Raw genomic sequence first — 11,012 nt, 5'->3', positions numbered from 1 at the left:
AGTCAGAGAACAGCGCACGGATCGTTGCCCTCACTGAGCAGATTCAGACGCTGGAATCGCGCCACAAATCCTCTTTAATGCCAGCTGACTTGGCTGAGTTGTCTGGGGCCAGGGAATCCTTGCGGTCTCTTTTAGACCAAAAATACTTGCAGCATAGATCTCGGTTCCAGAGCTACCTGTACGAACATGCAGACAAATGTGGCAGACCACTGGCTAGATTATTACATCCCAGAGCCCAGACTTCCTATATACCTAAAATCAAGGGCCCTAAGGGTAATGAAGTTTTCCACCCAGATGAGATCTGTGAGAGTTTCGCATCTTTTTATACTTACCTGTATGATATCAGGGGCGCCACAGAGCCAGCTTTAACTTCATCCCAGATTGCTCAAGTCTTCCGGCCCTGCCTCCGGTGGTCACTGACTCTCTGGAACTTGAGATAGAGGCCACGGAGGTCTCTGCAGTGATTAAAGATACGCCGGCTGGCAAAAGTCCCAGGCCTGACGGGTTCACCCCGGCCTTCTTTAAACAATTTAGAGAACTGCTGTCCCCATTGCTTGCCAAGGTCTATAGTGCTATATCTGCGGAATCCGGTTTCCCCACCAGTGGTCTAGATTCACACATCAGTGTGCTGCCCAAATAGGGCAAAGACCCTTCATTGCCAGCCAGCTATAGACCCATCTCCCTCATAAACGTCGATGTTAAGTTATTCTCTAAGATATTGGCAGAAAGGTTGGCCCCCCATATCCCGTCTGTGATACACACGGATCAAGTCGGTTTTGTCTCAGGTCGTGAGGCTCGTGATAACCTGAACAAAACCATTCTCCTGATCCCATCTATCCCATCATGTCTTCTGTCCATAGACGCGGAAAAGGCCTTCGACCGAGTCCATTGGGGCTTTATGGAGGCTGCCCTTAGACAGATAGGGTTGGGGCCTGGATTCCTGGGAAAGGTCTTGGCGTTGTACACGGGTCCTGCAGCAAGGGTAAGGGTTAATGGAAACCTTTCCTCGTCATTTCCAATTAAAAATGGCACTAGACAGGGGTGCCCGCTCTCGCCCCTCCTGTATGTCATAGTGATGGAACACTTAGCTACAGCTATCCGGAATAATCCTAACATTCATGGGATTTCGATGGGTTCCAGACACTGTAAGGCGGCATTGTATGCGGATGACCTGCTAATGTATGTTTCACAACCGAGGATTTCCTTTCCCTCCCTTATTCAGGAGTTTAGGAAATATAGTGCGGTCAGTGACTTTAAAATCAATTTTACTAAAACTGAAGCCCTTAATATATCTCTACCCAATTCCGAGGTTCAGCATATCAAGGATAACTTTCCCTTTCACTGGCGGCAGACCTCTCTTGGATACCTGGGAGTAGTGATCCCAACTGATCTGTCTAAACTTTTCGCTCTCAATTACACACCATTACTGGAATGGACACTAAAAGATCTCCAGACATACGATCGCAGGAAACTCTCCTGGTTCGGTAGGATAAATGTCTTGAAAATGGACGTGCTCCCTCGCTTCTTATATATCTTCCAGGGTGTGCCGGTTCTACCCCCCCTGAGTTTTTTTCGGACCCTAATATCCGCCATGTTAAGATTCATATGGGGTTCCAAGCGCCCTAGGATAGCCTGGAAGACATTGATCAGACCAAAGATGATGGGGGGGGGGCGGGCCTTCCCGATCTTCGATTATACCATCAGGCTTCTATACTCCTCAGACTCCTAGACTGGACGTACAATGTAGTATCCAAACAATGGGTGGCGTTGGAGCAGTCCTGCTCCTCGGCTCTTCTCAAATTACTGCCGTGGGTTCCAACAGGAACTTTCCCTGCCCCAGCCCCCCAGGCGATCCTTCTTAAGGACGCTCTGCGCCTCTGGAGGTCTTTGGTCGCAAAGAAATCCCTGTCCCGAGAACTTAGTCCTCTCACTCCGATTTTTCGAAACCCAGGTTTCCGACCGGGAATGGCTAAGTTGTCTTTCTTGGGCTGGGAGGTTCTTGAAGACCCACGAATGTACGATCTGTTACAGGGCTCCCCTCTGCCATCTCATGGGGACTTCACTCCCATGCACAGGTAGCGCTTGGTTCGAGTTCTCCCAGCTGCGATCTTTCATAGTAAGAGCCGGTGACGGAGCGGCCTTTGCTAGTTCCCTTACAGCCTTTGAGGGATTATTTTGACTGGACTCTGCTCCCCCCCCCATGCCATCTCCCAAATATACTCCATGTTAACAGACGACTCCAAGACTTCTGACCTCCCATTCGTGCGAAGCTGGGAACGCGAGCTCGGGGCCCCCCTGACGCAGGAAGACTGGGATAAGTCCTTCCTATTCACTCATAAGATGTCCTCCGCCTGTGCTGCGCAGGGAAAAAGGTTACAAGATTGTGTCACGATGGTACCGGGTTCCGACGGTGCTGCACTTGGCCTTCCCCTCTGTCTCTGATACCTGTTGGCGCTGTGGATCCAGCAGAGGCGATATGTTACATGTGTGGTGGAGTTGCGAGACCCTTAAGCCTTTCTGGAACCAGGTGTTTGACATGTATCGACGAATCTCGGGCAAACAGGTAACCGCCTGCCCAGATGTAGCGCTCCTTTCAGTACTTCCAGGCCAAATTGGAGCTCAAAAGAAAGATATACTGCGCTTTTGTCTAATTGCAGCCAGGGCGGTCATACCTCGCCACTGGCGATCCACCACATGCCCCTCAATGGCTGAATGGGCCCTGGAAATGTCTCATCTCTTTCGCATGGAGGAACTGGCTGTAATTACCCCGGAGGCTCACGAGAGATTCTTACATATATGGTCTCCATGGCTGAGCTTTAGAGAATCGCAGGATTTTAAGGTTCTCTTTGAGGCTCAGGCCACCTGAGGTCCCTCTGGCCCCCCCTCTGGTGATAAGAGTTGTCCTGCCTAGGAGGATGGGAATTCTCAACTCCTATGGCTATTTCTTTATCCCCCATCCCAACCCAGGTGAGGATCCCATTATGGCCCCCCCCCCCCTTCCCGGGTGATATCCCCCATGTGTTCCTGCGTATCGTCTTGTGTATTGTTTGATTTTCCTTTCTATTTTCATGTACATTCATGTTATTCGGTTGTTCATTTCGGGTGTTTAGTCCATTATTAGTCTTTACCATTATATGATGTCCCAATACGAGCAGTGATAGATCTCGCTAAGAAGAGCGAGGGTTCTGTACCCACTGTACATCTTCTAGTGCTCCCGTTTATCCATGGAGCCTTCTCCACCAAAGCAATGCCTGGTATAGCATTAGTTTCGATGTGTTGACGGCATGTGAAAGTATACTAGGTATGATAGCATATGGACATGATAAACACTAGTCTGAAAGAGCACATACACAGAGGACATCCTACATAGTGCAATTGTAATGAAAAGTATGCATTGTTCATCACTATCATATACTGTTAGGCAGAATAATTGCACAACTATATCATCTCACACGAGATTACAGAAATGTTTACAGAAGGTTAATACTTGCTTTGGTTCTCCAAATACCTTCACTTCAGGCCTATAAAGCACAGAAATCTCAACAACAAATCTAAGTAATAAACATGCTAGCAAGGAATTCATGGTGTGTAACATTTTAATATTTACTATATCTGCATTGTGAAGGCAGAATGTAAACTTTGTATATGAATACACCAAATATATTCAAACAAGGAAATCTCATAGATGTTCTGTTTTATATTACCTTAAACATTATGCAATGTTACATATGTTCTCACTCATACTTCTTATAATTCAGTTTAAATGTCTAATTTTTAACCTTTTTTTTTTTTAAACATTTTTTCCTACGAACCTGAACCTCTTGCTAACGAACCTAAAAACCATGAGTGTTTGATCAGATTTTGGTTAGTGTGTGCTCTGAGTTTCTTGCTTGTGCAGTGCTGCATTGCATTTTACTTGTGCAATTTTGTCAAATAAAAAAAGGTAATAAAGTAAAAAACCTAAAAATTCATATTCCCTAGAACAGATATAAATAAACAGTAAAAATCATAAACATGTTAGCTATCGTCGCATCCCAAAATGTCCGATCTCTAAAAATATAATAGCTGTTTTTCTGGTGTTTAACCCCGTAGCGGAAAAAAAAGCGGCCAAAGTTGAAAATGCCACTTTTTTGCATTTTGAAAAATATAAAAAGTTCAATGAAAAGTAATTAAAAAAAAGTTATTAGCGCTAGATTATGGCAAAATGAAGAATTTTATTTTGTACAGGAGGTTTTAATTTTTGTAAATGTATTAAAACTATATAAAAACCTATATAAATTTGATATCCCTGTGATCACACCGACCTAAAGAATGAAGCAGACTTGTCATTTGGGGTGTACAGTAAAAGCCGTAAAATCCACACGAAAACGGCGCAAATGGATTTGTTCACCAGTACACGGCCTGGGATATTAAATACCGTTACTATGAAGTGAAATTTGTTATGCAGAAAACAACCTCTCACACAGCTCTTTACATGGAAAAATAAAAACAGTTATAGATTTTTGAAGGTGGGGATTGAAAAATGGAAATGCAAAAACAAAAAAAGGCCTGGTCGTTAAGGAGTTGGGAGTCTGAAGGCTTTCCAGATGCTCTACTGCAACACAGGAAGGTTCCCTATTGAAAATTACAGGTAGCTTATCGAAGTTTACACTGCTTAACTGAACTATAAGCGGTCCTCGGTTGCATGTGCCTCAGATGCAAACAAAAGGTGCAGACTTTTGGTCTCTCTGTCTCCTTGAGTTGATGCTGAGCGCTGCTTAAGAGCCGAGAACACAAGGTTTGGGACTGCAAACAAGGCTATTAGTTTTGCCTAACCAAGGGCTTGGTAGAACGGTACATGGTATAGTACGGATTGACTTATGCTTAGTTGAAGCTCAGACAAGCAGGTTTTGTGTTCCGTTTTGTGCCAAAGAAAGTCTGTGTTTTAGTAAACCACAGGCCATTCCTGGTTTTCAATGTTCCTGTCTAGGTCTGTTAGAGCCCATTTTCCTACCTCTGCTGAAGCTAATCCTCCACAGTACATATATTTTGTGCATAGTTTTAGGTTATGTAAAGGCCTGGAATGTAAAATGTAACCTAATCTACATGACTAATAGGATGTATCAATAAGCAATCAAAGAAAACGTGAATTTTATCAATAATCTATTGAAATACGTTTAACCTGGATTTTCTAATTGTAAATAGCATCTATTACTGACAGTCCCAATTCATATCTCCGTTACAAGCGAATCCTGAATATAATGAAATTTAAAATCCCAAGACAGAAATATTGAGCTAGAGAGTAACAAAAATTTGGATCTAAGTCAAGAAATTAAGTTGCCAACGAAAACTATTCTGCAATCCACATTAAAACCAAACATTCTGATTCTGGAAAAAAAGCTTCATGTCTGTTTCTAATTAATGTATAGCGGGAGAGATATATACCATTTCTCTCAACATATCGAAGATTGAGAAGTGTTTATAATTTGCCAACAGAAACGACACTTTGGAGCGTAATAATATCATCTCTTAATATAAGAATACATAACAGAATACAATACATTAAACCATAAGGGAACTTCAACAGGTTAAATGTAGTGATGCTTTTATGCAATGTTCCTATCACACTTAGTGCCGAATTAAAATTTTACATATCCAAGGATTTTATCTGCATATTTGTTGCAGATTCTAAGCTTTAATAAAAAGTCACTTTCAATGGAGATGTGTATAACTCAGGATTTTTACCTTATATACTCGAGTATAAGCCTAGTTTTTCAACACAAAATTTGTGCTCAAAAACCCTAATTCGGCTTATACTCGAGTCAACTAAAAAATAAAGTCAAAACTCACCTTTATGACATCACCTGTAGAACCTCTTCTGTCTGAGACAGTCTGAGACAGAAGAGGACCTATGGGGGATGTCGGAAAAATGAGTACAGTGTTATTTTTTTTCCTACTACAGGGGCTGGGCAGGCTGTATGCTACAGGGGCTGAGCAGGCTGTATGCTACAGGGGCTGGCAGACTATATACTGGGAGGCTGTAACCAATGCATTTCCCACCCTCGGCTTATACTCGAGTCAATAGGTTTTCCCAGTTTTTTGTGTTGAAATTAGGGGTTTCGGCTAATACTCGGGTCGGCTTATACTCGAGTATATACGGTATATATTTATTCAACATCTATCTGGAATGGTAGCTTATGGCATCCTACACATTTTGGGGGGGAATTCATTAATAGTGTTGCAGGGTTAAATATTGTGGCACACTTATTGTGCAGTAATTTGTCTTGGATGTTAGATCGCTGCAGTTTACCTGTTAAGTGTCATTGTCGAACCAACGTCATAAGAGTGCGCCAACCAACACAGTGACAGCTGGGAGCCTATTAAAGGCATTAGCTATTCTAGATTATAGTCTAAGAAACTGTAATACACAAGCAGTAAATCTACAATATACTGTAATATAGTTGTCCCTTGAACGCATATAAAAATAAATAAGAAAGTAAATCATAAACATAAAAACAATTATTCCCGGCAATGACAGCTTGTAAAATAGTGCCTAACATGTATAACAAGTTTTCAAAATGTTATCAGTGAAAATGTTATCCCATCTCGTAAACATTGACACCTTACACAGCTCTCTACACTGTGGTATGAAAAACTTGTGTGTTAGAATATGGAGATGCAAGCTTTTTTTTTTTTGATGCAAGGTTTTTGAATTTTTTTTAAGGCATTGAGACATAACATAGCATTCAAATCTTATCTAAATTAAGAGTGATCAGTTAAAAGGGTTTTCCCGGATTTCTATTTTTTTTTTATTATTATTGACACTAAGTGGTGTAAAGAAAAAAAAAGAAAAAAAACAAATAAGTTCTCTGTCCATAACTCTGTTGGTATATGAAGGCTGTAACCTGTATTAGGCGGGTAATTCTTTGAAAAAGAAAATCTGATTATGACTTGTCCTGCTGATAATGTGATAGAAAAGTATATTAACAGTATTAAAGTGGAGTAGCAGGGGCCACTCTTGTCATGACAGCAACTCTTAAAGGGAACCTGTCACCAGAACATTGTTTTTAGGATCTCCTACGTCCCCACAATCAGTACCAAGCATATCCGAAAGTTTTATCAGATTTCTGTCTTTTTTCTTTCAAACAACTTTTTATACAGGGCGTGCAACAAAATGGGACAGCTAAATACGGTGCTCTGTAGGAATCAGTCGGACCATCCAACGGCACGCCCCCTACTTTGTTGTCGCATGGAGGCCAGCACAGCTTCACCACAAAAATGGTCATGTGCGACATAACCGCAGTGCAAACACTTTTTAAATACCTGTGGAAGCAGTTTTAGGCATGAAAAACGTGCTTAGTCCGTCTAAAGTGCGGCGCAAAGCCCTTAGTAAATGTGCCCCACTAACTAGCACAGAGGACAGGTTATGAAAAGCGAGAAGTCGAATTCTAAGCTAACACAAATTGCTAACACCCGCAGATATGGATTATAATATAGGCAATGTGGCCCAGTACCCGAGCCTAGCAGCGGTTACAACCGAAACAACCACAAAATTTTATCCTCGTACATATGGTCCTGCTCTCAATATTAAGGTGCACAAAAGCCATTTAAGGACCTTTAAAGGTCCTGAAACCACAGATTAAAAGCAGGCACAAAGGACGCAGCCTCCATTTCTCAAGAACCTCAATTCTAGTACTATATGAAGTGATTTCCAGACTTGTAGGGGCTCTAATATTCATACAGCCCATACAGGTCTTAATAAGACCCTGCCTGCAGCATATGGAGAGATCTTAGCTAATCAACCCTCTCCATACAACCGTTACTGCTGTATGATGTATATAGTCGTACAGCAGTATGAAAGTGATTAAAACAACATGAATACGCTTCCAGCTATATCTTTGTGTAAATTTTGCAAGTTTGTAATTGCACTCAGAAATTAAATTGCTATATTATTTCAGTCTGTTCAGGAAAGTAAAATTGCCTAATACATAATTGCCTTTATTATTACTAGTAATATCATATGATGAAATTTAAAGCCTGTAGTTTAAGTACATTAAACTTTATTTATGCGGTTTCTAAGTTGTAACTATAAACATGTATTCTGAACATAATTATAGGGACAGATTGCTATAGTTATACCCAATACCTAATGCTAGACATGTAGAATTTAACTATAACATAGAATCAAATACATATATTTACTATGTTAATTTAAAATTTAGTACATACCGTTAAATCAGTTTCCGTTAGTCTACCATGTTGACCCACCTGGAGGATGCCCCTTGACCTCTGTGGGGAGATGAAAAAGAAGAGGTTAAAAACCCAACCCGGCATCCACCCCCCCAGTGACTACCACATAATCACACTGGTAATAGATGCAACGCCATTTTATTAATTCACATACAACCAACAGTGAAAATGGGAAAACATAGGCCATCATGGAGGACTAACAGAAACAGAAATCTTAATTTCTGCTGCGTCCCCCACAATGGCCAAAGTGGATATATACCAGAATCATTGGTTTTGCGGTGGGATGAGTGTCTGTCAGTAGACCTGGGAATGTCCAGTCTGCAGTGTTTTGCAAACGTGGATGAAGATGACCAAGTTGCTGCCCTGCAATTTAGGTTTGCTCCCCTCTTCTCTGCACAGAAGGCCGACATTGCCATTGTGAATGAGCTCTCAGTCCTGTTGGTACAGTCCTATTATGTTGAATATAACTCTCCAAGATGAGAGTTTTAAGCCATCTAGTGATCGTGGCCTTTGATGTCCTCTTTCCTCTGTTTTTTCCCTGAAATTAGATAAAAAGATTGTGTAGCCTGAAGATTAGAGATGAGCGAGTATACTCGTCCGAGCTTGATGCTCGTTCGAGTATTAAGGTACTCGAAACGGCTCGTTGCTCGGACGAGTATTTCCCCTGCTCGAGATCGAGCATTTAATTAAAAAAACACAGTGAAGAACAATGAAGAATAGAATAAAAACAGTGAACACAGTGAATACAGGATCATTTAAGTGAAAAAGACAGTGAAGAACACAGTGAAGAATAGATTATAGATGTTCGGCACATCTGCTTACTTGTCGGAAGATACGCGCGGAACGGCAGCACGGGGGAGACATCGGGCTGCACGGGGGAGACATCGGGCAGCACGGGGGAGACATCGGGCAGCACGGGGAGACTTCAGTGGAAGAAGAGGAGCGGATCCCGGGACAGCGTATCACCCCGACAAGTAAGCAGATGTGTCGAACATCTGTAATCTATTCTTCACTGTGTTTTTCACTGCGTTTTTCACTTAAATGATCCTGTGTTCACTGTTTTTATTCTGTTCTTCACATCTGATAACTTGTCGGGAGATAATATACGCGCGGAACAGTGAAGAATAGATTGCAGATGTTTGCATACATCTGCTAACTTATCAGAAGACATTCTTTTTCAATTAAATAACACATTTTATTCCTGAACCATGGTCCCTTTGAAAAATGCTCGGGTCTCCCATTGACTTCAATGGGGCTCGTTATTCGAGACGAGCACTCGAGCATCTGGAAAAGTTCGTCTCGAATAACGAGCACCCGAGCATTTTAGTGCTCGCTCATCTCTACTGAAGATACATAAGGGTTATCCTTACTATGACTCCTTATTATGAAGGAGTGCCATTCTGTTTCACGAGGTTTTCGCAGAAGGAGGGAGTGTAATTGCTTGACTCCCATGAATGTCCAATGCCATCTTTGGAATAAAATTTGGGTCAAGCGTTACAATAATTCTATCTTCAAGGATTCTGAAAAAAGGTTCTTTGATGGAGATAGCCATTACTTCTGCAAGAAAGTTGGGGGATCAGGAAGGTAGTCTTTAGGGTTAAATGTCTGATGCTAGTATTCTCAGACGGTTTGAAGGGAATTTTTGATAAAGTTTTTAGGACCAGAGAGAGATTCCATAATGGGGAACTTTTAAATATACAAGGTCTTAATCTAGAAGAAGCCACAATAAATCGTTTGAGCCACCTAGTTGAAGAATGCAACCAGAGTTGAGACCTGGACCTTCAAGGTGCTTGTTGAAAGTCCCATATTGAGTGACGTTTAAATGAAGTCTAGGATCTGTAACAAGTTATTGTTAGACTGACAACGTGGTTTATCTTTATAGAATGGTACAATTTTTTCCATATCTTGTAATATATAGCAAAAGTCACAGGTTTTCTACTTGCCGTCAATGTTGAAATAACCTTTGCGGATAGCCCTTAGGACGGATGGAACACTGGTTCCTGAAACAAAAGATTCTCCTCCGGAGGTAGGCTTCTGTAGGGCTGTGAACTTCCCTGGTAGCTGACCCTATACAGACTTGGTCCAACGTGTTTGTGATAGTAAAGAAATATTCAGGCAATGACATTTACATACTCTGAAAATACAGAACACTGACGGTAGTGATGTGTTATTTTTTTGTGCCTGTGAATCATTTTAAGTTATAAATCAACAAAGATACTCACTTATGTATATATACACAAAGTGGGATACTTACAACTTTACCACTTATTGTTATTGCCTATATCCACATTTGTCTAAAAGTGGTTGTAACAAATATCTAAGTTAGGGCCTACTGCTGGGACCCCACAAGTCACGGGAACTGGACCCCAGCAATAATCTATATTGAATGATAGTTCTTGGTAATTTCCAACACTACCATACAGTTAAATAGAGCAGCAGTACGCATCCTCGACCTCCTGTTCTATCCATTAGTGATAATACGGCTGGGATTCTGAAATGCTGGGGGACCCTTTCTCAGGACTGATGGGGGTCCGAGGAATAGAATCCACTATATTGATAGGGAATAATTTAGATAATTGGCACTAGCCTTTTAAATCTTAAAGGGGTTCTCCAGTTACTGGGGTAAATTTGTTCCCCCATGGTTTGCACATTTAACTGAACGTATATTTATACATTCCTTTCATTTGAAACCTTCCCTTTCCTTATCTTGAAATCTTACCCTTTGTCTTCTGTTGCGAAGCTTTGCTAAAAGTAGATGGTGCCGCTTGCACCTCCATGGGATT

The sequence above is a fragment of the Engystomops pustulosus genome, chromosome 4 (assembly GCF_040894005.1).
Source record: "Engystomops pustulosus chromosome 4, aEngPut4.maternal, whole genome shotgun sequence".
In the NCBI taxonomy this organism is placed as follows: domain Eukaryota; kingdom Metazoa; phylum Chordata; class Amphibia; order Anura; family Leptodactylidae; genus Engystomops; species Engystomops pustulosus.
This window is presented reverse-complemented; position numbering follows the sequence as displayed.